The sequence below is a fragment of the Hyperoodon ampullatus genome (genome assembly GCF_949752795.1).
Source record: "Hyperoodon ampullatus genome assembly, chromosome: 16".
Taxonomy (NCBI): Eukaryota; Metazoa; Chordata; class Mammalia; order Artiodactyla; family Ziphiidae; genus Hyperoodon; species Hyperoodon ampullatus.
The window spans coordinates 1,897,363-1,925,060 of NC_136929.1; positions in this window are offsets into that span (position 1 = coordinate 1,897,363).

Below are 27,698 nucleotides of genomic sequence, written 5' to 3' on the forward strand. Positions count from 1 at the left end.
CTTAAATTTGCTTATTTGTGGAGTTGGGAGTCCCAAGGGAGCACATATCATGACAACATTCACATGGTCCCTATGCAGGTGGGGTTCCATTTGACCGTCAATGCACCTGACGAAGCTCGGGAATGATATTTACTTTCCTTTTACAGGTGAGACCCCAGAGAGGCAGATTTTGCTTAAGGTCACTGGGGCCGCAGGTGACCTAGTTGGGAAAGAACCCAGGGGGCGAGGGTCTCTGGCCTCTGCTCTTTCCAGGCCACCTGAATCTTCTCTCTGGGTTAAAATGCAGAGATTTTCATAGCTACAGGATTCCCAATGGAACCACATCAGTATAACCTAGTATTTGAATTTTTATGACTGGAAAAGATGGAATAACAAGGAACAGATTTATCCTCCCAAGTTAATTTAAAAACTAGAGAAAAAAATATATGAAATAATGATTTTGCATACACCAGACAGGCAGCAAAGGATAGAAATCCCTGAGAGGGGAAACTAATGAAGGGTTTCCTATGGTTCCTCCAGTTTACTGCCTGGAGACTTTCCAGGCTAGACAGCGATGAGGGACACAGCCGAGCCCAGAGGTCTCAATGTGCGGAGGAGATGGGGTTGGGGGCAGGGAGAGGCCAAAGCAGCTGGAGTTCAAAGACGGGGTCAGAAGAGAATTCCAGAGGTGTGTGTGTGTGTGTGTGTGTGTACACCAGACATTTTAGGTAGGAATAATTTCCATCTCATAGAGACATATCAAGAAGAGGGAATACTTCTCAACTCATTCTAGGCGGCCATTATTGCCTTGAAACCAAAACTAGACAAAAACATCAGAAGGAGAAAAAACCAGAGGCCAATATCACTCATGAACATAGATGCAAAAATTGTTAAGTAAATTTTAGCAGATTGAATCTCAAAAATATAGAAAAGAAACTATGTCATGACCAAATGGGTTTATCCTGGGAATACAGGACTGGTTCAGCACTCAAAATCAATCACATGTGACTCATCATATGAACAGGATTAAAAAAACCCAGCTGATGATTTCAAAAGATCAGGGTTGGCAAATGATGGCTTATGGGCCATAAGATATAATAGGATCAACACCTGTTTTAGTAAATAAAGTTTTATTGACATACAGCCACACCCATTCTTTTATGTATTGTCTCTGGCTGCTTCTGTGCTACAATGGCAGAGTTAAGTAGTTACAACAGGGACCATATTGCCCTCAAAGACTAAAATATTTACTATCTGACTTTTTACCAAAAAGTTCACTATGCCTACAATAGATAACAGAAAAAAACTTTGACAAATTTCAACATCTATTTGTGATCAAAAGGCTCAGCGAACTAGGAGTAGAAAGAAGGTAACTTCTTCAACTTAATAAAAGGATTCTATTAAAAATGCCCACAACTAACATCAGCTTTAGTAAAAGCATCCTTAATGTTTTCACTCTAAGTTATGAAAGGATGTCTGTTCTAACCACTCCTATTTAACATTCAACATTGTATTGGAGCTGGTGAAATAAGGCAAGAAAAATAAATAGAAGGTGTATATATTGGAAAGGAAAAACAAAACTGTTCACAGATAATATAATTTTGTAGAAAATCCTGAAGAATCCACAGGAAGACTGCTGGAACTGAAGGCAGGTTGATCAGGGTGGTGGGTTACAGAGTCCGTGTGTGAAACAATCACATTTCGATATGCTAGAAACAGACAGTTGGAAATGAAAAATAAGTACCATTTGTAGTAGCACCAAGAAACAGGAAATATTTATGTATAATCTAATCATGCAGGGTTTTGTTGCTGATGAGGGGAGTCACAGGAGACCTAAAGAGATGAAGTCATTGCAAGGTCAGAAGACTGGATATGTCAAGATGTCAGCGTCTTGCAAAGTGATCTACAGATCTGTAGCAACCCCAATCAAAATCCCACCCAATTTTTTTTGTTGAAATTAACAAGCTGTTTCTTAAATTTATATGGGAAGACAAAGGAACCAGAATAGCTAAATCAATTTAGAAAATCAAGACCAAAGTGGGAGGATTCACGCTACCTGATTTCAAATCTTGTTGTAAACATACAGTGACCAACACAATGTGAAATCTGAAAAAGAATAGATCTTATGTCAGTGGGACAAAAGAAAGAATCCAGAAATAGACCCACACATATGTGATCAACTGATTGTCACCATCTGGCAATTCAAAGAGCAAAGTGTCAGCAAAAGCAACTCAACAGAGAAAGCTGAGTTTGTTTAACAAATGGTGTTGAAACAATGGAGCATCAGTATGCAAGAAATCAAACCAAAACAAAATATCTATACCTTTCATCACGGACACAGATTAACTCAACATAAATCGTAGTCCTAAATGTAAAATCTACAACTGTAAAATTTCTAGAAAAGAACATAGAAAATCTTTCTGACATTGAATTAGGCAAAGATTTCTGATATTTGACACCAAAAGCATGATCCATAAAATGAAAATGGATAAATTGGACTTGATCAATATTAAGAATTTCTGATCTTTGAAAAACAATGTTATGCAAATGAAAATGCAGACCACAGATTGGTAGAAAATATTGTCCAATCACATATCTGGTGAAGGACTTGTATCCAAAATATACAAATACCTCTCAAAATGCAATAATAAGAAAACAAACTAATAAATCATGGGCAAAATATTTGAACAGACATCTGACCAAAGAAGATATACAGATGGCAAATGAACAGGACAAGACGCTCCACATTGCTAGTTACTAGGGAAATGCAAATTAGCAGTACAATAACATACCACTGCAGGCTCATTAGATTGGTTAAACAATAGAAAATATCAGATGTTGAGGAGGACCCAGGGCAACTCGAATCCTTCTAGTCAATGCAAAAATCTGTTTTGACAGTTTCTTATAAAGTAAAACATAGTTACCATATCTCTAGATATTTACCTGAGTGAAAAGAAAATCTGTATCCACCCCAAAACTACTATGCAGATGGTTACAGTGGCTTTATTTGTAGTTCCCAAACCTGGAAACAGGTTGGATGTCATTCTGCTGGTGAGGAATAAACAAACTGTGGTTCCAGCGGAGCATCACTCACTGAGAAGGAGGCAATGGCAGATACACACTCGACATGGCAATTTGCTGACGGAGGAAACCAGACTCACGGTCTACACAGTGAACGACACCGCGTGGACGGCATTCCGGAAAGGGCAGCGCTAGAGGCACAGGAAACAGGTCCGTCCTTTTTAGGGCTGGGGGTGGTGGAAGGAATTGACTACAATGGAGGTGTGGAATTTGGGGTGATGGACCTGTTCTGTCTTGTTCGTTGCAATGGCGACATGACCCTATGTATTTGTCAAAACTTGCAGGACTGGACGGTAAAAAGGATGGATTTCACTGTATGTAAATTATACCTTAATAAAAACCAAAAAGTCTTGTAATAATGCCTGACATTTCTTATGAACCAGACTCTGTCTGCCCCAAGTTGTTTACCTCTGTCAATTCGTTTAATCCTCACAGTAACTCCGTAGCTTACAGACGATGACACAGGTTCAGAGAGGTGAAGTAACTTAACCAAGGTTGCACAGCTAATAAGAGGCAGAACCAGGATCTGGCCAGCTCCTGGCCTCCACCCTGCACTGGTTCCCACGCCCCCACGTCTCACAGAAACTTCTCCATTTCCGCTCCTGTTCAGCAGAGAAAGACGAAGGAGGGTAGGTGGGATTCCTCTGGACTATGACAGGTGCCAATAAGAATCTAAGACGAGGGCTTCCCTGGTGGCGCAGTGGTTGAGAGTCCGCCTGCCGATGCAGGGGACACGGGTTCGTGCCCCGGTCCGGGAAGATCCCACATGCCGCGGAGCAGCTGGGCCCGTGAGCCATGGCCGCTGAGCCTGCGCGTCCGGAGCCTGTGCTCCGCAACGGGAGAGGCCACGACAGTGAGAGGCCCGCGTACCGCAAAAAAAAAAAAAAGGAAAAAGGGGAAATTTAGCTGCAGACACAGACGTGCACGGGGACGGAGGCCAGGTGACGGCAGGGACAGAGATGGAGTGATGTCTCTACAAGCCGAGGACCGTGCAAACCACCAGAACTGGGGTCAGGGGGCATGGAGCAGATTAAGGACCCTGTCCCCCTTGGTCTGGACTCTGCCTGCATAGCCGACAGGCGGGTGGTTCCTAGTGTTTCGGCGCCGGGTCTGCAGTATTTTGTTCCAGACACAGGCGGATGGACTGGCCGCAGGTGCCAGCGATGGGCCTCATTCTTGCTCAGGATGAGAAGCTGAAAGCAAGCAGTTCCCTCAAGCACCGACATCTGCCGGGGAAGGGGGGCCCGAGTGTAGACAGAATACACCCGCAGGTTCCCCAGCAGGAGGTGGGTCCTGGCTCCAACCAGGGCAGCGAGGAGACCCGTGATGCACACACGGCCCAGATCTCAGACTCACAGAAGGGTGAGCGCATCCCCCTAAGCTGTGGCTTTCACAGTCTTTGAATCTTCCCACACAGCTAGGAAGGCGCTTTGTACCGTGACCAGTGACCACATCCTGTCTCTCAAAACAAAAGTTTCATCAACACATGCATTGTTTTTATTCTGTTTTTCTCTTCTAGATGTTGGTGCCAACCCAATGAATTGATTTCAGGACCCACTCAGTGGCTTGGAAACCACTGGCCTGGTGGAGCTCCCCTTCCCGTGGAAAGGTGTCAGCCCACCAGGTGGGGCTGAAGGGACCAGCTGTGTCCTAACCCCCAGCAAGAAGACGGGTTCCTCTCCAGCTATAGCCGTGCTGTTGTCTGATGTTCCCTCTGTTTCTGCCAGACTTTATCTTTGCCCTTTGCCTTCAGTGAACACGGAGGAGTATTCCTTTAACTTTTTCCCCACTGTTTTTCCAGTCCAGTTCCTCCGTGACCACAGGGTCTTTCTCTGGCACAGTTTCCTGGCCTGATCCCGACAGGACAGTGAGCACGTCGGCGAGGCCCTCAGTGGGTTTGCCTGCGGACCCCAGAACCCGCCCCTTCTGCCACAGCAGAAACTCTGTCAGGTTGCATCTGAGCTACTTGTGAAGTTACTAGATCACGATGGGACTTCGCCTTTTCTCCATGTTAATGAAACACATGCCTGTAGAAGCCGGTCCTCTGCTCAGATGAGCTCCAGGGCTCAGTGTTCACTTCCAGCTGGGACACTTCAGTCATTCATCTGCCTGTTCATTCATTCAGAGTCTTCAGACACCTACCCTGCAGGTTTGGGCTTCATGACGCCGTTTCCCTTTAATTAAATGGGCTGAACCTCTAACAGGATGTCACCAGCCACTGACTGGCTGTGTAGCCCTTCTGCCAATCCATTCTTCCCTGGAAACTAGCAGGTCCTGGTGGGTCATCCCGACCCCTCCTGGCCCTGGTATCCCGTCATCCTAGATGCCCTGCAAAATCAGAAATGGACGCCTGCAGAGCAAAAGGAGGGGGAATCAATGCCTGATCAGGAAATAGGAAACATTACATTCATGCAGTGAAAAAGACTGAACAAGTATCAACGTGGTGGCAGTGGAGATGGGGGAGTATTTCACACCAACTCCTCATCACGCAGAGGCAGTGAAACGTGCCTGGATGATTTGGCTGGGGAGGAGGAACGTCTGTTTGAGGCTGGGGGTCGACCAGCACCTGAAAGAGGGGTCACCAGCACTCATGGCTGCATGATCATGATGAGTCAGGAATTGCCTCATGGTTGTTGTTTTACCCAGGAATCCTTGTTTGGATTTACCCCATAGTTATCAGTTTGTTTTAAAACAAAATTCTATCAGTGTGAAACTCTTAGGCTTTTACAGTGTATGTAGGCTTAACTCATGCATTAAATTTTTTTTTTGCAATACTCCTTAGAAAGCAAGATCCAAGTATATGTAGTATGCTGTATACTTAAAGTGATGCTGAATGATTGAAAATAAAGGAAAGGAGGTGAAAGACATATGTTGAGCCTATGAAACATTGATAAAGGAAACTGAAGCCGATTCAAAGAAATGGAAAGATATCGCATGCTCTTGGATTGGAAGAATTAATATAGTTAAAATGGCCATACTACCCAAAGCAATCTACAGATTTAACTCAATCCCTACCAAATTACCCATGACATTTTTTCACAGAACTAGAACAAATAACCCTAAAATTTATATGGAACTACAAAAGACCCAGAATTGCCAAAGCAATCCTGAGGAAAAAGAACAAAGCTGGAGGCATAATCCTCCCAGACTTCAGACTATACTACAAAGCTACAGTAATCAAAGCAGTGTGGTATTGGCATGAAAACAGGCACATAGATCAATGGAAGAGAGGACAGAGCCCAGAAATAAACCCTCACAGCTATGGTCAGTTATCTACAACAAAGCAGGCAAGAATACACAATGGAGAAAAGACAGTGTCTTTAATAAGTGGTGCTGGGAAGACTGGACAGCTACATGGAAAAGAATGAAATCAGAACATTCTCTCACTGTCAGGATTTAAACACCTAGATCCTTGCTTCTCCTGGGCACTTACTTTACATGAATGCCAGCAGGGGTTATTGAGGATGATGACTACCTGTAGAAGTATTGCCAACCTAGAGGCATTCAAGTCCAAAGGTTTATAAATATTACAGCAGCCACTGTGGAGAATAGTATGGAGGTTCCTTGAAAAACTAAAAATAGAGCTACCAAATGATCCAGCAATCCCACACCTGGGCATATATTCGGAGAAAACTCTAATTTGAGAAGGCACATGCACCCCTATATTCATTGCAGCACTATTGACAATAGCCAAGACATGGAAGCAACCTAAATGTCCACTGATAGAGGAATGGATAAAGAAGATGTGGTACATATATACAATGGAATATTACTCAGCCATAAAAAAGAATGAAATAATGCCATTTGCAGCAACATGGATGGACCTAGAAATTATCATACTGAGTGAAGTAAGTCAGACAGAGAAAAATATCATCTGATATCGCTTATATGTGGAATCTAAAAAAATGATACAAACGAACTTATTTACACAACAGAAACAGACTCCCAGACATAGAAGACAAACTTATGGTTAACCAAGGGGAAAGGGAGGGGGAGGGATAAATAAGGAGTTTGTGATTAACAGATATACACCACTGTGTATAAAATAGATAAACAACAAGGACCTACTGTATAGCACAGGGAGCTATATTCAATATCTTGTAATAACCTATAATGGAAAAGAATCTGAAAATGAATATATATATGTATATCTATCTATCTATCTATCTACCTACCTATCTGTCTATCTATCTAAGTGAATCACTTTGCTGTACACCATAAACTAACACAACATTGTAAATCAACTATACTTCAATAATAAGAAAAAAGAAATAGTTGAGGAAGATTAAGAGGTAGAAACTTCCAGTTGCAAACTAAATGAGTAACAGGTATAAAATGTACAGTGTGGGGAATATAGTCAACGATTATGTAATACCTTTGTGTGGTGACAGATCATAACTAGACTTATTGCAATGATCATTTTGAAATGTATAGAAATATTGATTCACTATGTTGTGTAACAGGAACTAACGTAATGTTGTAAGTCAATTATAGTTCAAAAACAAACAAACAAACTCATAGATAAAGAGATCAGACCTGTGGTTACCAGGGCTCAGGAGGAGGGGAATGGGGTGAAGGTGGTCAAATGGTAAAAACTTTCAGTCATAAGATAAATTAGTACTAGGGATGTAATGTACAACATGATAAATGTAATTAACCCTGCTGCATGTTATATATGAAAGTTGTGAAGACAGTAAATCCTGAGTCCTCATCACAAGGAAAATTATTTTTTCCTATTTCTTTAATTTTGTATCTAAATGAGATGATGTTCAGTGAACTTATTGTGATCATTATTTCATGATGTATGTAAAACAAATCATCATGCTGTACACCTTAAACTTACACAGTGCTGTGTATCAATTCTATCTCAATAAAACTGGAAGAAAAAAAGAAAATCATGATCATATTACATAAAGAAGCAAGATACAGAATTTATATTGTATGTTTCCAACTATATTTTAAAAATAAGCCTTGAAAAAAGACTGAAGGGAAAGGGTAAAAGGAAAGATTTTGAAATGATAAAAAAAAAATGGTCTTTAAAATATGAGATGTTCAAACTTGCTCATAATTAGAAAATTGCAAATTAAAACAAGACAGAAACACCCTCCTCCCCCATCAGATTGGTGATAATTTACGAGTGTGAGCACACACTGATGGTGAGGCTGCTGTGCTAGCCATGCTCGATGCCCACGCCCCGTCCCTCCACTGCACGCGGGATGCCAGCCAGGGTAGTCACCAGGTTACACTTACCATTGTTGCGAGACCTGTCTTCAAGGCCAGAGGAGAGCTGCGATTCATGGTAAACCTCGGGACCACCGACTTGGTAACTCTCCTCAATTTTGGGTTCTTGGATGAAGAACATGGAAAAAATGGGGGAGCATTTCCTTGATTACATACTTATGAACATTTTGGCTCACACTTCATTTTAAAAGGCTGGGTTGAAACACTCATGTTATTTTCAAATTTTACTGGAAAGCATTTTGGAAAGTTATTGTGTAAATATAGAATCAGGCATTATCTGACTATTCAGATTACATAGTCACTCATTTTTTGATCCCGCCATCCCAGTTCTAAGAATTTACCCTGGAGATACATCTCCAACAATAGGAAACTACTTATGCACCAGGCTGTTCATTGCAGCAGTATTTGTAACTGCAGAAGGTTGGAACCAAGTGAAAAGACTGTACACAGATAGCAGGGCGCTAAGTATGGTTCACACATGTTGTGGAATATTTTGCAGCTGTGAAAAATAGAGGGAGATCTATATTAACTGATGTGGAGTGATTTTCAGTTTTCATTGTTAAGTGGAAAAAAAGACTAGAGGAGATTTATGGTGTGTACCCCTCACGCAATAAAGGAGGGATGCACGAATATCCCTCATCTCCTCATTTGTGCAAAAGGAGACACAGGAAGATGGAACTAAGGAGACTGGTCCCCTATACAGGTGGGATGATGGGCTACGGGGAGCTTTGTGTGTTCCTTTTTCTAGAGTGTGACTTTCAAAACCATGGTGATGCTTCACAGAGTCAAATGTAAATAAGTATTTATAATTAACAGGATGAGGGGACCGACAAGGGAAAGCAAACAATAACAAGAAGCCTTATGCATGAGAAATGAGCCACATGCAGGGTGCCCGGTGGGCAGGGAGGATGGCCCTGGCGACACCGGAAAACAATGACACTTAGAGATGAAAGGACCGGTGAAAAATATTGTTCTCTTGTGGGGTGACTGGATTTTCTCAGGGGTGGGGATAGCAATTCTGAACTCCAGTACTAAGCAAACAGTTAAATCTGTGTGGAAAGTGGGAGCCAAGTTCCTAACAAAGTGGTACCGAGAAGGAGCTTCGAGAAGGGCCCCTGAAATTGATACTGGAGTGGAACCAGAGGTGCCAGTGTGAACTCATGGTTTATACAGAGAAACAAAGAAAGCAGGGAGGGAGACTGAGAAGTCAGCACAGAGGTGTCTGTGCGTGTCTGCGTGCGAGTGTGCATCTGTGTCTGTGTGTGCATGTGTCTCAGTCTGCATCTGCGTGTGTGTTTGTGTGTCTTCATATGTTTTCCAGCTCTGTCTGCTGAGAGAGACTGGAAGCAATGCTATTCCACTGAATTTACCTGGCACCCACCTTTGCTTTCTAAGTTCAGTTCTCCAGTAAAAGAAACCAGATTCTTAGGCTGGGGCAGGTGCTGTACAGGAGGCCCAGGACCTCTTGTGGTGCCAGAAAGTAAGGAAGCGCCCCAAAGGGATGAGGCATTAGAAGGACAGAAGAACCAAATGGAAGGATTTCCCAAAGCAAATTCGGGGCAATTTGGACAAGACAGTAATGACATTAATGAGCTAAAATCGACAGAATAAATATTTATGAGCGCGAATGGATATGAATAAACATTTAAATACGCACGTACATACATACGTATAAAGGGCAAGCTCTTCCTTAAACCAGAATCCCGATTAATATCAGAGAAGGATGATAGAAATAAACAATTGCCATTCAGCAAACACCACGCTGGCCATCGGGCAATCTGCACAGGTCAATGTGTGGGACGCACCCAGAGGTGTTAGAAATATTAACTGTTAACTGCAACCCTATTCCTGTTCAATCTTCCAAACACCAGACACCCGCCGGCTCACTGGAAAGACTGTTTGGGGAATGGGCTGAAATGCAGATTCCCGGGCTCCACCTGCAGAGACGTTCGATGGGCCCGGGAATGTGTCTTGGAGTCAGCTCTTGTCTTCTCCGTCCCCAGGAGGGGGGAAATCTGCCTGATCAGGGAGGTGTCACGGTGGCGGAGCAGCATCGCTCTCCAACCCTCCAACCACGCTGTTCATCCCCCACGAAGGAGGCGTCTCTGCCTACATCCTCCCGTCCTCCCACCTCGTCTGAGTTCGGGCTGGGACCTGCCAGGCTGCATTTACCGTTATTGACAATTTTGTCCTCAGGGTCCAGAGATAATGATGAAATATCTGAGAGCTCTTGGTAATCCTCAGGACGACCAACTTGATAGTTCTCATCAAGGCTGGCATCTTTGATGAAAAGCATGGAAAAAAATGATGGAAAACATAAATGTACACTCCCGTGAATGTTTTGATCCATACTGTACTTTAAAACATTAGCTTGGGATGCTAACACAGTTTTCAACTTCTACTGAAAACGTGCTCTGGCAACTTAGTACGTAAACAGTCAGGCATCATCTAACCTCCTGAACCCAGCTGTTTGGCAGATGTTCCATGAGCTATTGGAACTTACATCTGGATGCAAAATTTCAAGAAAATGCTGAACTTCCCTGCTGCTGAATGCATTTTCACACGCTGCATGTAGATTTCTGTCACGTGGCCCTCTCCTTAGTGAGGGTCAACCAAATGTTCCGTCTTGGGTCTCAGGGTGCTATTTTACGTATCTGTACGCATTTGGACCACATGCAGCTGCACTTTGGGAAAGCACATGGTTTTGTTCACTACTAGCTCTGGGGCCTTGGGCCAGTCCTCCTCCAGACCTTAGTTTTATCCTGTCGGATGGGGTCGTAGTCACTGCCCTGCTCTCAGAGGTTTAGGTGAGCATCAAACGTGCCGGGTGGTCGAAAGCTCCTATTTCTGTGCGCCCCGGGTTCCTGCAGTGGCTAAACCCCACCTGCATCCCAAGCACAAGGCCCTTCTTGCACGTGCACCCAGAGACCAGCCAGGATAAAGGAACTTGTCTCTGCCAGTCTAGGTGTGACCTCCCCAATCTTGGGAAGAGTATAAGAAGTGTTTGGGACTACTGTTTCATCCACATCTCCATCTGCTTTTGCCCCAGAAGTAGTTGGCCTCAAAGAATGCGACCATGATGGGATTGTGCGTATATACCACAGACCTCTAGGAACACATGCAATTAGGCTTTAAAAAATGTGTACTTGTGGGCTTCCCTGGTGGCGCAGCGGTTGAGAGTCTGCCTGCTGATGCACGGGACACGGGTTCGTGCCCTGGTCCGGGAAGATCCCACGTGCCGTGGAGCAGCTGGGCCCATGAGCCATGGCCGCTGAGCCTGTGCTCCGCAAGGGGAGAGGCCACAACAGTGAGAGGCCCTCGTACCGCAAAAAAAAAATGTGTACTTGCTTTTTTCCTTGAATAATCTTGTTGATAACGTTGTTCCACCCTTTTGCATTTTAGACAATGCTGATTTATTTGGCTCCAACATCTCTTGGACCGGAATTTCACCTTGGAAAAAGCACAGAAGGACAGTTAAACCAGCAATGCAAGACCTTACATCCTTCTGCTCTACGCAGACCTAAGGCAGGCGGCGAATGCTGGACTGGACACAGGGACTCAAGGAGCTCCGTGGAGATGAACCTGGTTTCTAAAGAAACTTGTCTCGGGGGGAGACCACCACCTCCCTAAATAACTTCTGAAAACCTGAGATCATCCAGGTACCCCGGAGATACGATGCTGGAAACCCGGCCCGGCCGTCGTCGTAATTCTCCTTCCTGCCCCTGATGCCGTTCTGTCTGCTCTCTGAGACTTCTCCCTCTAGCTGTCCCCCGGCAGGCAGGCACGAGCACCTTTCCTGATTTCTACCTAATGCGGCAGGGTTTCCTTCCTGTACATCCTCTGACCTCTGCCAGGGAGCTTCTAACACAGGCGTCCTGGACTGTGTGTTGGGCAGCCCCGGACCACACTCTGGTTCTGCTCTCACTGGCTGTGCTCTTACACGTTTCTCTTGAAACTTGGGTTTTCACGTCTGTAAAATGGGGTCTGTGCTTATCTCATCGGGATTTTTACGAGGTTCAAATGAGGCAGGGCATGTAGGGAGCACTTGACACAGACTGGGATGGGGCTGAGGCTAAATGAATACACGGCAGCGCTGAGCCCCAGCTGTGAGCCCGGTGGTCATGTGACCGGCCATCCACGCGCTGGGTTTGTATTGACTCGAGCCCTGATTTTCCTGGTTCAGCATGAAAGTCCCAAGTCCCGGGAGCCCCTCAGTCCCAGGGAAGTTGAAGCTGTCGGCTGGTGCCCCGGTTCCAGCTCACGTGGAGACACACGGAAAGGGGAGAAGCCCGCAAGCATCACGGGCAGCAGAGACTTCGCCCCACACACGGGGCCAGGCTCTCCCAGTTCTGTGGCTCCCTACCCCCAGAGCCTGAGCCTGGCCAGGGCCTGGCTGTGTGCACCCAGGGGCGCTCTGAGACCCCTGCAGCCGGGGTGGGGGGTACAGGACGTGCGGAGCGTCTGGACCTGCAGCCCTGCTTCTTTCTGACGACCTGGCGGCGGCCCTGACGTCTAGAGCTGTGGACGCCCCCCGGGGCCCCGGGGCACAAGCTGGAGGGCCGGCCAGGGTGACCTCAGGGGCGCGGCCTCCTGGTGGGGCTGCTGGGGACACAGGACAGGACCCCGCGGGGCAGGGCTGCCCCACCCCCGGGGCTCCGCTCGCGCGGCCTCTGCAGCGGCTCCGCAGCACCTCCCCCACCTCGAGCCGGCCTCGGCCCCTTTGCTGGGAGCTACTGTGCAGAAGGACCACCACTAAGTCCCGAAAACGTCGTGGCGTCAGGCTAGACTGGGGGTCACGGGGAAGAGTGGACACTCATGGGAACCACAAGCATTTACTGAGCACCTACTGTGTACCAGACGCGGTCCGGGTGCCGGAGGGTCAGGGACGGCCCAGCCCTGGTCCCTGGTCTCTGTCGCGAGGCATCCAGCCGTGTGTGAGGGCAGGACGAGGCGTGCACAGCCCTCCGGCTGTCACAGGGCCCCTACCCGGGGCTGGCGTGGCAGCCAGGCAGGGGATACGGCTCGGCCGACCAGCGCAGAGAAGCGAGGCCTCCTGGGGTCAGTGTGACGCGCAGGACGCTGGGGTGGCCTCCGGGGACCCCCCGCGCCATGACCCGCAGACATCCTGACAGGTCCCCGAGCGGGTGGTGACAGCCCAGCTGCAGCAGGACACACTCCCTGCTGGCGGGCAGGGACAACCTCGGGTGAGAGGGGCCGAAGTCACCCTCGGGGCTGGGGGCTGGGGACGCCCCAAAGGTGGGCAAACCAAAACCAAAAGCTGCCGGAAACTTCCACACCTCTGTATGTTGTGCGTATAATCGTGGCTGGAAAAACCCTCAAGTAGACATGAGCCGACCAGGTGTGCAAGGTGAGAAAGCTCTGTGTTTTTAAACCTTGTCCTTTTTCTACTTAAAATTTTCCTTTTTGAGAAATGAGATATTGAACGTGCAAATGGACAATGACCAGACCTACATAACACAGAAAACACTCTGACCCACTGTGTGAGCGCCCTGCAGGGCAGCGAGCTGGCCACCCAGACATCACAGGAAGCTGACGCCGGAGGCCAAACACCCTCCTGCAGGGATCGATGCCCCCCTGACGGGCCGGGCCTGATCAGTGACTGGTGGCTTCCGGTGCTCCTCCCTGCTTCCAACTCAGGACGCGAGAGAGTCAGACGTGCTCCCCTAACCCATCACACGGACTGTCCCCCCAGCACCTCCCCCAGGACACCCCTGAGCTGTCCCCCAGCACCTCCCCCAGGACACCCCTGAACCCCTTTTCCCACCATGAGCTCTCCCCTCCCCACCTGCCTGAGTCTCTGCCACACGCCAGTGACAGTGGCTGACGCTGCACAGCGAGCTCTGAATCAGCACCTCTGCTGTTCTCATGTGGGTCGCCTTGGCTTATTTCCAGACACAAGGATTTTTCACTTCTAACGCTCTCCACTTTCTAGTTGGGAGGTGAGGGCAGGGCAGGGGCTGCAGTTCCCCTGCAGGGTTAGCTTGCTGAGCCCAGAAAATCATCAGAAATCCCGGTGACTCCATTGTTTCTGACCTTTTCCCAAAGGTTGTCTGGGGCTCTGGGTGGTGGGCCGCCCGGGCGGAGCGGGTGCTGGTGTCGGGACTATAATTCTCCGCTACAGTAACTGTCACAGGCAAGTGTGAGACCTCGTCCCAGCCACTCCCTGACCTGGTGGCGCCGGATTCTCCCCGAGCGCTCAGCTGACCACCGGCCGGCCCCAGAGCGGCGCGTCCTAACCAGCAGCATCCTGAAGGGGGTCTCACTCCCCACAGCTCAGGCCTGCGCGGGCCGTGGGAACGTGACCCTAGCCTCAGACCAAGTCACCTCCCTCCACCCTGTGCGGCTGCCCCAACTTATCTGGGACACACCCACCCCCTCCAGGCATGGACCAGATGTGCGATAAGAGGAGGCTGCTTACCAGATACTCCGGGTATTTCCTCCTGACTTTTTGAAGTGGTTCGCACTTCAGCGGTTGGACCTGGAGGGGAGATAAAAACCCCAATAGTTTAACAACGTTCCCTGAATTTGCACCGACTTGTCCGTCGGCAGACTGGCTTTTGCGGGGCCGACCACCTGCTCGAGGGGGAGGGGCCCTGCACGGGGCTCCTGGGACTCGGGGCCCGTCGGCAGGGAGGGGTGAGGACGGGCGGCGCGCCGGGCGCTGGAGCTGACACCCGCGCTCCCGGGCAGCGCTCACTGGCGCCGCCCCTCGGGGGGGAAGGAGCGCCGGGCGGGTGAAGAGGGACCCGCACGTCTTCCGTAAAACGCCCACGCTGCTCCCGTATGGCCGGCGGGCTGAGGATGTGACGTGCAGGAAGGGACACCGTCACGGCCACCTGCCCTGTGCCTCTCTGGGTGGTGGTGGCAGAGACACTGGCCCTGCCGGCTCCTCTTCCGTAAGCGAGCGATTCCGGGTGGCCCGAGTCCCCTGGGGGAGCTGACCGCCGGAAGCCAGTCCTCCGTGGGGCCCCTGGGCTCCTGGCCGCCGGCCTCCCCGGCCTGGCCGACCTGAAGCAGCCTCGCGGGCCGGGCAGTGGGCGGGGACTCTGAGTGTCGGCCCCCCCTGGCAGCACCACCCAGGGCCCCTCCCCCTCCTCTTAGAGCTGGGTGTCCGGCTCCACGTCCTCCATTCAAGGTCAGGGTCAGCCTCTTCCTCCAGCCTCTGGGGAGAGCAGAGAGCAGAGAGCCGCCCCCAGGGGCCGGCCGGGCAGGGCCACCTTCCCCTCGGGACACACAGAGCGCTCAGGTGGCGCCTGCAGACGCTCAAGTTCCAGCACGAAAGCAGTGACGACGCTGATTTTCAAACAGTTTTAATGATGGACAATCTGCATACCAATCGGCTCATCTGCGCGCCCGCGGCTTAGAACAATACAGGAAACCGGCATAAAGCGGGCCGTGCTGTGATGACAATGGCTTCCCAGTGTGCTGACCTCCGTAAACGCAGCGAACAAAAGTACAGTCCACTTTGGATGCAACACTAACGAGTCATTACGAACGAGTACAGCTGCTCGTGCAAGCACTTTGTTAAAAATATTCTTCTCATTTTGTGTCTGTCCCCAATTATAATGCAGCCATTGTGCCAGCCAGCCAGTGAGCGCATGCAGAAGAATATTTACGTTCTGTGGTCTTGGCCGGTTTGCGGAGTGCACTGTCAAGTGTAGCCGCCTCGCCGTGTTTTGCCTGTTGACGCCTCCTTCTCTCCCTGACATTCTCAGTTTTCCACCCGCCCTGTGCCCGCGTTAGGATAACCGAGCTGGCAAGCCCTTGACGGTCACCTGCGGACGTCTCTGTCTGCATGAGGACACGGCCCGACTTGGGGCTGCGTCAGGAGCGCTTGGGTCAAGCCTGTGTGGGAGCAGCTCCCGGGGCCCTGGGGGCCCGACAGTCGTGAAAGGAACGGGCAGCCAGGGCAACCCAGCTGTGTGGGGTGACCGCACGTCCCTACCTGTCACAGACCCTTCGACACCCCAGCACCCAGAGGATGCCGTCCTTGGTAGGCGCCTCAAAACTCAAAGCTTCTTGCAGGAAAGCAGCTGGAAACAGTAGCTTCTTCGTGACAAGGTCAGGCAGGGTGACCTCCAGAGCCAGGCTGGGCTGGGCCGACCCCCCGGTAACTCTGGGCCCGGCCTGGGCCACGTCCTGCTCTCAGGGGAGCCGCATGGGCCCTGTGCTGACTCTCCAGGGCCTGCTCGTCCGGCCTGGGAGCTGGGCCGGGAGCCTGTCAGGGCCCCTTTCCTCGAGCTCGCCCTTGGTGACCTCTGGGGGGGACAGGAAGGGGAGGGGGGAGCAGGGGGCCTGGGCTTGCAGCCTCCTGCCAGGAAGAGGGGGTCGGGGGCCCCCACCCCTGTCTGCACCTTCGGCCTCCTCGGCCAGCGAGCCACATCCCAGCAAGGGGGGCGCGTCCACTGTCCCCTTCCTCAACTCAGAGGTCAGGACACAACAGCCGGAGCCAAGTGGGGCCTGCTTGGGTGGGATTCGAACCAGCCGCCTGTAAAGGACATTCTGAGACCTGGGGGGAGGCTGGAGTGTGGGCCGGTACTAGCCCTGCACGGGATTTTTGTTAATTTTGTTAGTGTTTCAACGACACTGTAGGTGTGTACGAGAAAAATGCCTTTATCTTAGCAAGAAGGCGTTTGCGACATCTTGGACGATGCTGAAATGCTCCAGTAACAACTAAAGTGTGTGTGTGTGTGTGTGTGTGTGTGTGTGTGTGTGTGTGTGTAAAACAAGATGGCAAAACGTATACGACTGAAACCGGGTGATGGAGTTTCCATGATTCCCCCACTTTTGGGTAAGCTAGAAATTTTCCATAATTAAAAGTTAAAATATATAATGTATGCTACTCTCCCATGGAGTATTGGATCTGAAAAAAGCTTCAAATATAGAACAAGACTTCAACCTGCTCCATTCACACGGGAATAAGTGGTAAATCTGGGGAGGCATGAAGGGGAGGGACCCCTAGGAGAAGGCCACGGCCCGCCTGACCCAGCCCGGGGAGGCGCCCGTTTTCTCCCGGCCACAGCAATGCCCCGTGACCGTACCTGTAAACATCCTTATCGGCCGGAGCTCAGCTCCCTGACTGCAGTAAAGCAGCAGGACGAAGACGGCCACTCCTGTATTCGCTGCCATGTTCCTCCAGCTGCGGAAGGAAGACGCTCTTCTGAGGTCCCCTCGGATTCTCCCGCGTGGTCTCCAGGACACTGTGGAATGTCCAGGGTGTGTGACATCACGGCAGGAAGTGAGCAGGGTCCTGCCTGTGTGGGTGGCAGAGACAGGAAGATGTGGGAGACCCCTGGGGCCTGGGGGGACGGGGATCCCTTCTCCTTACTTCTGTTGCCCGTTCCGGTTGTCCCTCAGTCCTGCAGGCCCTGAGACCTGGCAGAACCCAACAAAGCCAGCTTCGGGGAAAAGAGGCGCGTTGGAAGGAGGCTGGGAGCTCAGCGAGTTACAGGGCAGGTGCTGGAGCCAGCAGGAGGGCAGGGGCTGATGCCTAAGTCTCCCCACCATCCCCAGTCCCCCCTCCATCTCAGCAGGAACAAGGCTGCTTGTCCCCCCGCGCCACCTCCCAGCTCCATCCCTCAGAGATTCTTGCTCCATTCACACCAGTGAGAAAATCCCACAGGATTTTGGTTGGCTTGCCTGGACCATACCGCATCCCATATCCCAATCCTGGACCTATTCCTATGTCTGGGGCTCAGAATGGGGTAGCTGGTCCACCCCAGGGCAGGGCTGGGTCCCAGGTGGACAGTCCTCCAACCACAGGGGGGTGGTCCTGGATGCACAACAACGGTGCCCCCTAAACCCGGGGAGGACCCAAAGGTGGCAGGCCCACCAGGGATCTTTTGGCTTTTATGTTTTTATTGCTGTTATGGGGAACTACTGCAGATGTTTTAAAGATTTTCTTCCGGTAGATGTAGTGGTAAGCAGTCTACCTTGAGGGATAGCCACGGAGGAGACTGCAAACGTTTGCAGTGTCCATGGACATGCTGAATTTAAGCACAGCTTACATTTGCAGGTGGCATGGTGGGTTCTGTGTCCCATCTGAGTTAATTAATGGTCTGATGACACACAGAGCAGTGGTTTGGACACTTTCCATTCAAGTGTGGTCCTTTGACCAGCAGCTTCAAATGGAAAACAGCACTATGAAGGGATGTAGAACTTTGACCCACCATCTGCAGTGACCAGGCCGGGAAGGGAAACCAGTGTCCGTGGTGACCATCCAGGAGCAAAAATTGCCATCCACAGAAGCCGTCCAGGTAGTTCCAGGTAGGTAAACAACAGCCCCTGCCGGGATCTGATCAGTAACTGACAGTTTTCCTAATTTTTGTCTCCACTTCCAATTTAGACCAAGCAGAGAGAGCTGGGCTCTCACGAATGAAGCTCTGGACGTTTCCCTGGAAGGGTGTGGACAGCAAAGCCGGAGAGACCCACCCTGGGCAGGTGTGTTGTACACGCTCACTTCAAACAATATAAAGTTATAATCTTACTGGTTCTGGAGACCAGACGCCCCAGCCGGGCGTCCCTGGCCTAAAATCGTGGTGTCAGCAGTGCCGTGTGCCTTCTGGAAGCTCCATGGCATTTGTTTCCTTGCCTTTTCCCACTCCCAGGAGCCACCACATTCTGGGACTGTGGCTCTTCTCTTCCATCTTCAAAGCCTGTCCTGTCTCTGATTCTCTCTGCTGCGACATCTATAGACCCCTGTGATTACAATGGCCGCTCTAGCTGGGCCACAGTGCCTACATGTACTGAATACTATTCTGGCTGTTTCTGTGAGGGTGTCTTGAGTGAGATTTAGGTTTAAATTGGCGGGCTCTGCAGTCACAATAAGACATGTACTGTCTGATTGCACTTCTATGAGATACTTAGAGTTGTCAAAATCACAGAGATAGAAAGTAGATGGGCAGGTGCAAGGAGCAGAGTGAGGGCAGAATGTATAGACTTTATGTTTCACAAGATAAACAGAGTTATGGGACTATTTCTGTAAAATTGTTTAACTAGATTGTGTAAAATAACTTCACTGCTTAATATGAAATCATGAAGTTAAAGCTTGGGGGAACTGGGCTTTTTAGAAGCAAACAATTCTAAGTATATTCTGTTCTTTGAATAAATGTCTTTTTTTTTCTAAAAAAGATTTATGGGGATAGATGGGGGTGATGATTGAACAACAATATGAATGCCCGTAATATCACTGAACTATACCCTTAAAAATTGTTACAATGGTAAATTTTATGTTATGTTGTTTTTCAAATTGGAAGGGAAAAAATATTAAAAATATAAAGTGCATGGAAGAGTCCGTGGCATGTATTAAGTACTCAATAAATGTTAGCTATCAAAGGAAATAAAAAATAAATTGGTGGGCTTTGAGTAAAGCAGATTGTGGGTGGGCCTCATCCAATCAGTTGAAGGCCGGGATAGAAAAAAAAGACTGACGTCTCCTGAGCAAGAGGGACTTGTGCCAGCAGATGGTAGGATCACCTCTTCCCTGGGTTTCCAGCCCGCCCTCCTGCCCTGCTGATTTTGGCTCTGCCGGTCACTACAATTGTGTGAGCCAATTCCTTAAAATATATCTCTCTCTATATATATATACCTACACCACCTCCACCTATATATATACCTACATCCCCTACTACATCATCTCTGCTTCCTGGAGAACCCTAACACAGCCCATGTGGATGATCCAGGATAATCTCCGTCTTCAACTTCAGTTTACTAGCATCTTAACTCCATCTGCAATCTTAGTTATCCTTTGCCATAAAACTCAAGATATTCTCAGGTTCTAGAGATTACAGGCCTGAGAATATGGGTATCTTTGGGGCACCGTTATTCTGCAGACAACATCTTTTGCACATTATCCAACTGGATTGTTTGGGGGTTTTCACTGTTACATCTTGAGAGCTCTTTATGTATTCTAACTATGAGTGCTTTGTTAGACACTTGGTCTGCAAAAAATTTCTCTCAGTCCATAGTTTGCCTTTTATTCTTCTTTACAAGGTCTTCTGTAGAACGACAGCTGTTTTTAATTGTGCTAAGCCCAATGTATTACTTTTTTCCTTTTATGGATTGTGCTTTTGGTGTCACGTCTGAGAACTCTTCACCAAGCCTTAGGTCCTGAAGCTTCTCTCCTGTCTTCTAAAAATTTTATAATTTTACGTTTAAATTTATGATCAACTTTGAGTTACTTTTTGATAAGTTGTGGGTTTTGTTCAAGGTTCATTATCTTGCCGTAAGATTTAAAATTGCTCTAGCACCATTTTTTGAAATGGCTATTCTTCTTCCATTGAACTGCTTTTGCCTTTTTTAGAGAATCAGTTGGCCGTCATTGTGTGGGGCTCTTTCCGGGTTCTCTATTCTGTTTCTTTTGTATTATTGATCTATGTGTTTATGCCCCAACCAATACCACACTGCCCTGATTATTGAAGCTACATAAAAGGTCTGGAAAACAGGTAGAGTAATTCCACTTTAGTTTTCTTTTTCAAAATTGTTTTAGCTATTCTAGTTCCTTTGCCTTTCCATATAGGTTTTAGGATAATCTTGTCTATATCTGCAAAATATTTTGCTGGGATTTTGATGGAATTTGTGTGAAACCTGTACATCAATTTGAGGAGAATTGTTAAATATTTTTTCTGCATGAATTGATATGATTGTGTGACTCTTTCTTCATCAGCTTGCTAAAATGGTCAATTACACTGAGGAATGTCTATTGTTTTACCTTTTTTCACTGATTTTTTTCTGTTTTTTCCATTTTGCTGTTGAGCCAACCTTGTGGGTCAGATACAATATTTGTATCTGATACTGTTTCATATACAATATTGGTTAGTTCTGAAATGTCTAGATAGTTCTGCTTTGTATTTTCTATTTATTTGCTGAAACCTCATGTCTTTGTTGAGACTTTCTATTTCTTCATTTGTTTCAAGTGTGTTTGTAAATGCTTGTTGAAGGATTTTTACCATCACTGCTTTCACGTCCTTATCAGATAATTCTAACATCTGTTATTTCAGTGTTGGCATCTACTGAGCTTCTTTTCTTGTTCCATATGACGTTTTCCTGGTTCTTGGTGTGGCGGATGGTCTTTGATGGAAACGTGGGTGGTGTGTGTGTTATAAGACTCTGGATCTCATTTAAACCTGTCCTCGAGCAGGCAGGCTCCTGACCCTGCACCAGTGCACCGTGTTATTGTCGGCTGGGGTGGAAGCCCATGTTCCCCCCTCAGCCTGCTCCACCACGACCCCAAACTTGGGCTGGCCGCCTTTTGTCATCCCCGCGATGGTGCAGGTGTTGACTCGCCACTGAACTTCTGCCGGCAGGCTGGGGACAGGGCCTGAATTTCTTCTGTGCTGTTTGGCTGGGGTGGAGCCATTACTGTGGAAACACTGCTGGTCTTGGGAGGCCGACTGATCTCCTGGTCCTTAGGCTGGAGAGCAGGCTTTCTTGTATGGATCTGAGGGTGTCTCCAGGTTTGCCAAGTTTCTCCAGCACCTGGTGGGAGCCACAAGCCAAACCGCAAACTAGGGGCTCCCGGCCAAGCTGGGCCTCGGGGTCCTTGTCCCTCTGCTGCCTCTGCACCTTTCAGAGGCTTCCCGTGTTTGCTGTGTCCGTGACGACCAGGGCTTTTCGTGGTGCTTAGTGGGAAGAACAGGGAAAAAGATGTCTGCTCCAATGTTCATGCAGTAGAAGAGCGTGCAGGCTCCCTGTGAAACGTGGGGGGCACATGTCCAGCTGGGTTAAGCTTTGCAGCAGCCATGGGCACCACGGTTAAGAGGTCGGCTCCAGTCGCAGGGGCTGGTTGACTTCCCAGCTTAGCCACTGTGCAGGGTGGTGACTTCGGACAAGCCTCTTACACTGACCCCACTAGGACGGCCCTCCCCTGGGGCTGGGTCACTTGTCTCTGGCTAATGCTGAGATCACTGGGCTGGGTCTGGCCTCGGGGGTCATGTCCCAACCCCCCCTCCCATGCCCCCTCCACCCCCCACTGGATGTGCCATTTCCTGTCCCTGAAGGAGCTCCTCAAGGCCCCGCTCTCACCCCGGGGGCATTTGATCTCTGGGCCTCTGCTGTTTGCTGCCGCGCCTTGGCTTCTGAGATGTTTAGGACTCTTGGGAAGATTCCCTGCTGGCCGGGGGCTGAGCCGGTGGGGTTGGCAGGATTTTGAGGTTCCGGGAAGATTTGTTTGAGGCATTTTCGGCCACAGAATGAACGCGTGGAGTCACCAGCGTGTGGCCCTCCGATGCAGTGTGACAGTCTGCAAGGGCTGGGGTCTGCGGGGCAGAGACCCCAGGGCGGGGGGCAGGGGCTGTAGCTCACGGGCTTCCCGCTGCCAAGTCCACAGAGCAGCCCGCTGCTCCCAGAAAACTTGAGAGGAAAGAGGAGATGTTTCAACCCCCGGGAGGCCTCGGAATAGGGGCACCAGGACCCTTAGGCCGTGCCTCTGTGTGTCACCAGACTCCCCATTTAAAGGTCATTTTCAAAGCACATTTGCAGTTGTTTTCACTTATGAAAATATCCAGTGGATCCATAATTTGGCAATAGCCATATAATCAATTGTTTTAAAACAGAAGTGATGCTGGCTATTATAATGTAAACTGTTTTCTAAATGAAAGAATTAAAGGACTGTAGTTGAAGTACACAAGCAGCGGTTAATGTGCTGCTTCTTGCAAAGACATATCCCAACTTACAGTCTTCTTCCCGGATGTGTGTTGTGGTGTTTAATCAGGCGTGTGCATGTGCTCAGGTGCTGGGCCGTCGTCCTATCAGCTGGGACGCTGCCCTGTTATTTGCTGAGCTGTGCACTTTCCACTGTGGTTGTCTCTCCGAGCTTCTCTTGCTCCTGCTCTTTCTCTGGTCTCTGCAATCTGTATAATTGTCTCCTTACTTTTGTCCTCAGAAAGTTTTAAACAGAGTTGCTGGGAAAGATGAACTGTGTCAGAGTCACCAAGTTCTGATGCTTCACGGATTAACTGTAGGGACTGGTTATGTGGACGCTGTGAAGGCAGTACGGGACCTGGGTCTCGCACAGAGGCCACGTGGGCTGTGGCCAGTGGCCCTTCCTACCTGGGGGGTGGTCCACGGGAGGTGAGTCCGAGCAGACCAGCCCTGCGACTGCCCAGCCCGAGGCTGCTGGTGGTGCCGGGCGCTGCGTTCGGGGACCCCAACCTTGACCTCAATGGGCCAAAATAGCTCTGCATTTCCAGGACCCCTCTACTGGGAATTCTAAGTGTGGGCGAGAAAAGTGAAATACCCAGGGGAAATGCCACCTCTGCTGAGGTAGCAGCAGGGAGGATTCGCCTGAGTAAGGGGACCCCTGAGAACACCTCTGTATTCATTCATCAATTTATCCATTCATCTCTTCATTCATCCATCCAACCGTCTTTTCATCCATTCATCCATCCATTCATCCGTTCATCCATCCATTCATCCTTTCATCCATCCACCCATCCATCTCTCCATCCATCTGTTCATCCATCCGTTCATCCATCCATCTATCCACTCATCCGTTCATTCTTTCATCCTCTTTGTCTCCACATGGGCTGTGTTTTCTGAGAAGACTGTGTTTCAATGTTGCTGTTACAGGAAATCAGATTATTTACACATTTCTACATGTAATAAAATCCCATCTCTTGGCAATGGCTGGTCAGTGTAGCTGCTCAGCTGTGAGCGCCTCAGGATGGCAAAGACTGGCCTAGAACATCTGGGCAGACGTGCTCCCTGAGACCACTTCCGTTTTCAGCTTCTGTTTTGTATCATTCTCTTGAATTCAGATAAAGAATCCAATATTGCTTTAAGAAATAATTTTGGCAAAATCCAATATATTATACAAAACACACTGTTGTTTGAGGATGGGCTCACCTTACAATTAAAGGGGAAAAAAAGTTGCTTACATAGAATTAAGTATTAATTGGAAAATTCAAAGAAAAAGCAATCAGGGCTTAGATATAAAATTGTGCCAGAAAAGTTTATCGAGACCCACTCCTTGCAAAACATACCACTATGGAGTAGGACCTCTGTTAGCTGAGCTTAAATGCAGGGGTTTTTTTCCCCAAAGGACATCATTAACTAGAGAGAGACAAAAAGGGAAACAGGGTAAAGAAACTTTAAAGATGCTTTTAAACCAGCAACACTCCCACTAATACGTGTGCTTCAGCCTAACTGCTGTTTTTCCCCATCACTGTGGAAAAGCAGACAACAGTTAATACCCCTGGGTGCATTCACAAATCCACAGTTGTCTGTCCTACAATTGTTGGGATTAAGTGACTAAGAATTAAAACTGGGCATCCTCTATGTCTGGGTCTCATGACCGCCTTTAAGATTCTAAACTCATGACTTGAAATAAAATCACTCTGTTCCCACCCATGGCTCTAACTGCGGTGCGGATTGAGTAGCAGGGAAAGAAGTTTTTTTCTGATACTTGACCATTTCAGTTACTCATCGCTGTGACCAACAGACCTGAGTGGTGAACTTCTAAGATTGTGGCAATGGAAATAAAGTCCAGAGGGCTCTACATGAACAGAGCTGAACCAGGGCTTGCTCTGGGCATCTCATCACCAAGAGGCTTGCTCCGTAAAAGCGAGGGGAGTGTTGGCTCATGACAGGGAAGAGAAAATTGGTGCCACACCCCGTAGTTAATGTGACAACACGCAGCTAATGAGACTTAATTGTCCCCAGTCTGTTCATTTTTGTCACCCATTTGAGAATGTCACTTGTTTTATACTTAGTCCCCCGGTGTAGGATTAGCTTCACGCTAAAGTGAATTAGTCAAGGTTCTTTAAAAATCAGAACAAAAGTACTAGAAGATGTGTACAGATATGAAGAGACTGAACGTGTATACACTTGTTCAGATCATGTATAATTAACTTAAAGGAATTTTGGGCTGAATGTGTGAACTGGCAGTAAAATTTTACATTTGGTGAGAACTTCACCTTAACATGGAACATATTATTTAACCTGAAATCAGTCTTGGAGAAAAATATCAAAGGTCATCAATCACCGCTCATTGTCTGGGTACTGAAAGAACCTCACTTTCAAAATAGAATTGAGTTCTATTTCAAAACATGCAGATTCCATCAGGTATTTATTTATTACATATATATATATATATACACACACACACACACACACACACATTCACTTTTTTTTCTTTTTTAGCACCAATTTTTCATGTTTTGTTTCCATTCTCCCATAGAAATTCTCTCTTCTATTCTTCATGTCGGTAAGTGCATCCCAGAACTCAGAGATTCCAGAAAAGAGGTAGAATTTTTCAGTTTAAAAAAAGTGCAAAGATCTCTTTCTGTCATTCTAGTGTTCTACAGGTAAGATCAACTTTAGCAGAAAAGTTCACTCTGCCTGCTGTTAAATTTTGCAGTGAATGAGTGAAAAATAGTTTTCTCATTTGCTGATTTTCTTTTTATTTATTAACATCTTTATCGGAGTATAATTGCTTTACAATGGTGTGTTAGTTTCTGCTTCATAACAAAGGGAATCAGTTATACATATACATATGTCCCCATATCTCCTCCCTCTTGCATCTCCCTCCTTCTCACCCTCCCTATCCCACCCCTCTAGGCGGTCACAAACCACCTAGCTGATCTCCCTGTGCTATGCGGCTGCTTCCCACTAGCTATCTACCTTAGTTTGGTAGTGTATATAAGTCCATGCCACTCTCTCACTTTGTCACAGCTTACCCTTCCCCCTCCCCATATCCTCAAGTCCATTCTCTAGTAGGTCTGCGTCTTTATTCACGTCTTGCCCCTAGGTTCTTCATGACCTTTTTTTTTTCTTAGATTCCGTATATATGTGTTAGCATACGGTATTTGTTTTTCTCTTTCTGACTTACTTCACTCTGTATGACAGACTCTAGGTGCTGATTTTCTTAAGATAACACCACAGCCTTGAGACAGCTGGGTCTGCTGTTTCCTTTCACCCTGAAATCACACATCCCAACACCCGCTCATCGGAGTTTACGCTTCATTGTGAGTGAGAACTCATGTTTCTTATAACAATGCAGAGTAAATAAAAGTTTCCATGCTTTGGAACTAGAAGGAAGGGTGGAAGTGAAATGGTTCTCTTGACTAATAAACGTTCAGAATAGAACAGTTAGTTCTGCTATGTTTTACGGCTCGGTTGCCCACTGTGGAAATACAACAGGGATCTGCAGTTCACAGATCCAACCATAGATGGCGACACAGTACGCAGCTCCTTCAAACCATAAAGGCACAAACTTGTCTTCTCATTGGCTCAGACGGCTGAGTTTTCACCATTAGAGAGTTCTTCCTTTGCTTAAAATATTATGTTATTGGGGGTACCATGTAAGATGAAATACTTTTGGAAGGGATAACATGTTAATAATTGACCAGCCATTGGTAGCCAAGAGCTGATTAGCTTGGAAAATCACTTTCCTAATGTGATAAAGGGTTGGCAAATCTGAAGGCACAGGACCAGGGTGGGCCAGCAGAGATGGATGAAGGTCCCTAGCTGGTGTGCCCTGTTGGAGGAAGACCAGAGCTCTGGGGGAGGTTGTCTTGGAGGGAGGATGATAACTTCCTCTCAATTCTAAATGAGCCTGAAGGGCTTCCTCATATCTCTGCCTGTTGAATCAAGGAAACAATGCATCTTAAATTCACAAGAGAGTGAAATTCTGTGGAAATCTGAGTCAGGAACCATGGAGAGACAGCTGAAACCCTTGCAAATGCATCGTCTCTTTCAATTTGGAATCAAACACTTGGAATTCTGAATTTTCTAATTTTGTTATCTAGTAGATCTTGGAGGTGAATGGGCCAGGTATATAATCCCATTTTAATGGACATTGTCTTTAATGGCTGCTCATAAAACTTGCTTCATTACATTAGTGGCCTGAAGCGGGAATGCAGAGTTGTTCTGGAGTCTCCAGGTGGCCTGGAGGTTCAATGCAAAGTTGTTTTGCACAAAGCGAGCTGCAAAAATAATTCTGGCCTTTTAGTTTTGATTTCCTTTCTATTGATTTACGCTCGGTACATCTAATTCCAAATCTTATTGATGGCCGACTTGGCCATTCAATTGAGGCTTTGTAATGAAGGAGCCATTAAGAAAGTGGAGAGGGTAGGCCATACAATTTCCACTGGGATGAGGAATCGAGGGCTAATTTTATTCCGAGATCAAATTCATGCCAAACGCTTAGCAGGTCACAGGCCAATGCCATGGCTGAAGTACAGAAAATCTGGCGGTTGGGGCACAAGTAGGTGAATGCACCCTCTGAATCTTTATTCGTGGGCACACACAACTAAGGAAGCGTAATTCTGTGGACAACAGGAGGCGGGTTTGGGAGATTCCTGCCAAAAGCACTGTCCTGATCTATCACAAGTTCAACAACCAGTGATTTTGTGGCACTTCTCTTCAGATTTTTATCT